General features: G+C 43.3%; 1 pseudogene; it reads right to left on the bottom strand.

Annotated features, from left to right (window-relative positions):
* Positions 1-1,001: 1,001 nt before the first annotated feature.
* On the bottom strand, positions 1,002-1,121 carry LOC136637105 (5S ribosomal RNA; annotated as a pseudogene).
* Positions 1,122-3,299: the final 2,178 nt, after the last annotated feature.

The raw sequence follows: 3,299 nt of genomic DNA, 5'->3' as shown, positions 1-3,299 counted from the left end.
TTTGTCCTACTGATTCTTCTTAGGCTCTTGCCCCATCTCTTGTTTCTCTTTAATTGTACATTCCCCTCATAGCAGCTGAGGAAAAGGTTTGCCAGCCCAAATTGAGAAGTTAACGCAACTGTTTTTAAAGTGCATGGCAAGGAGGATTTAAGAAAATGTCCCTAGGTGTCTTGGTCACAGATCCAATATCCTAAAATTCACTCTTTACATTTAGCTGGCATAAGAAATATATTGACCACTTTTCTAATAAAAAGTTAAAGCAAGGACCAAAGTTCCTCTTTCCTCCAAAACAACTTCCACTATGTTCAGTGAATGAGATTCCTCCTGCTATCTCTCTGGGTCCCTCTCAAGCACCCCCAACCTGGTGGCAACCTATATTAAACTGGTCCTTTTTTGAATGTTGCTGGGTGCAATTCTAATCAAATTTCCATCCCTGAGGTAAAGGCAGTGCAGCTCCAAGGCAAGGGAACATTCCCTTACCTTGAGGAGGCCTCTGTGAGTGCAGCCCAACTGCAGGATGCAGCACATACCCCATTGGCACAGCTTTGAGTGTGCTGGAACGTTGGTAAGGATTTGGGCCATTGTATTTTGGTTTTGGCTGTGAACTACTTTAGGGGTAACTATGTGAAAGACATCATATAAATGTAAATATAAATAAATTATTCTAAGAAGGAAACCTTCTGAGCTGATTTCAAAAACTCACTGGACCACTTTAGTGCATAATAGCTGGGGGGGGGTGTGAGAAGGCCCTGGCTCTTTGGATTCCCAGCTGCATAGTCCAGCCAGTAACTTATGATTAACCACAGGCATTCACATGATTTGGCTTTTAGCATGCCACTGCTAATGTCTAACATGAACATTGCTCCATTGTATACAGGGCAGTGGCTACATGCAATCCCCTCTCAATAAGCCAAAGAGTCCGGGTGTGAACACAGGCAAGATAAGATTTTTCCTGTACCTACTATGGTTGGCAACCTTCAGTCTCGAAAGACTATGGTATAAGCCTACAGCACCTGGTATTCCCAAGAGGTCTCCCATCCAAGTACTAACCAGGCCTGACCCTGCTTAGCTTCCGAGATCAGACAAGATCAGGCATGTGCAGGGTAACAGTTGCTGCTCGATATGCTGCAACTTTTAACAAACTTCTTTTTATGTTTGCAGTTCTTCATTTGCCTGTTGTTGGTGGAACTCAGTCAGAGCTTTGCCTGAGTCCTCCTGAACCCTTCACTACATGCTACAATATAGGCTTGGGGGAATTTTCCATGTAACTGCGCAAGAGGCTTCCAAAGATGGTCTCTCTCTCTCTCTCTCTCTCTCTCTCTCTCTCTCTCTCTGCATAGCTTTGTTCTCATGTTGACAGCAGATTCTACTGATTTAGGGCCTGACAAGGGTCTGACTAGGGGAAAGGAGAGAGGCACTGGCACCAGGGCTCCCCTCCACACACCCCCATCACCGCAGGGCTCATTCTCAGCTACGTTCTGCAACATTCTTAAACGATAAACAAAATAAAAATCACAGCTGCTTTTTGCTGGTACGGAATTTTTAAGCATTTTGCAGAGAATGACCCCTCAAGATATGAATCAATTTGCATATTTAAATAGAGGCATTCAGCATGTTTGGCATACATACAAAGCAACTCTTGGTGGTTTACAAATGATTCATCTTCACGCTTGCCTCCTGCAGCAAAATAAAAATTTTATTATTTTAGCATCCACCACAAAGAAAGCTTACTCAACTGTGCTGTTTGTATGGAAGTAGAAAATAAGCGTCAGTCAATAGAGGAGGGGACACTTCCTTCTATAAGATTTGCAAACATTGAAATGCAGTCTTGTAAACATGACTGACAGAGGAAAGACTCAGGGCCCAATCCCGCCCAACTTTCCAGCACCTGTGGAGCTGCAATGCAGTCCCGAAGTAAGGCAACAAATGTCCCCTTACCTTGAGGAGGCCTCTGTGGCTGTCTCCCTACCAAAGGATGCAGTGTACGCCCCATTGGTATGAGCCCTAAGCCCCTAGAAACCAGGATATTCAGTTTACAAAGTTCACTGATCAACCTTGGACCTCACAGTAAGAATTGAATCTACCTGATGTGTTGCCATCCAGAAGCACCCTGAGTTCTTCCCATAGCTTATAAGTGTTGCATGCGCCATTTCCACTCAGTCCTCAGTTCTCCAGGTGTCCCTGCAGAAATGATTCAGATAATATCACAGCAATTCCTGTGGACCTAGAATCCTGGAAGCTAGTAAAATGAAGCAAAAGCAGGTTGCAAATGGTTCTCTTAACTTCCGCAGCCACAGGCAGGCAGTAACAGATTTCCATAAACGCTTATGCCACCCTCCAAAAATGGCTGTTATCTCTCTGCTGGGTAAACCTTGGTCATGGAGGATATCTGCTGTCTCTGATGCACCGAATGTAATAGGCTGATTTATCACTGTCATGGATTTTGTATTATTTTCTTTTAAATGACTATCATTATTAAGGCACCTTTGAGATTGCATACATATTTATAAGTACATTATGCAAGGTTGAGGAAATCACTCCTGGACTTGTAAGAGAGCACTATTAGGACCATGAAGTTTTTACGGCTTATTTGGTGTTCGTTAAGTGGTGCTGGAGCTTTCCCATTCCCCATGTATGGTAATTGCTGCCTGTAACTGAGAGCATCTGCTGCTTCTACTGCAAAGGGCATTGTTTTCATATTGATTTGTCATTTTCTCTGGGCCAAATAGAAGATTTTTATCGTGATGACTAGCAACTGTGATGTTTATTTGAATGTATCACAGCAAAGAGGGCTGTCAAGGTGCCCTACATTCATTTCTGTGCATGCAAGTAACTGGATTCACAAAACATTTAATCCATCACTGTTCTCTATCCATTCACTTCCATGCAAATTTTCTAGTATAGCGGTTCTCAAACTTTTAGCACCAGAACCCACTTTTTAGAATGAGAATCTGTCAGGACCCACCGGAAGTGATGTCATGACCAGAAATGACATCATCAAGCAGGAAAATTTTTAACAATCTTAGGCTGCAATCCTATCCACATGTACCCAAGAGTAATGAAATGAATGGGGACCCACCTGAAATTGGTTCCTGATCCACCTAGTGGGTCCCGATCCACAGTTTGAGAAACACTGCTCTAGTAACTCAGATGCATGAGCAAGTCTGATGCAAAACTTATGGTAGTGAGGAAGTACTACCCATTGGTGCTTCCTGGACTGGTGGCTGTTGAACATTCTGTGAAACAAGCTGCAACAGAGAAAAACTATTTGCAAAGGCAAACAAGGTAGCAGCAGAGAC

This window comes from Tiliqua scincoides, chromosome 1 (assembly GCF_035046505.1).
Source record: "Tiliqua scincoides isolate rTilSci1 chromosome 1, rTilSci1.hap2, whole genome shotgun sequence".
Lineage (NCBI taxonomy): Eukaryota > Metazoa > Chordata > Lepidosauria > Squamata > Scincidae > Tiliqua > Tiliqua scincoides.
This window is presented reverse-complemented; position numbering and strand designations above follow the sequence as displayed.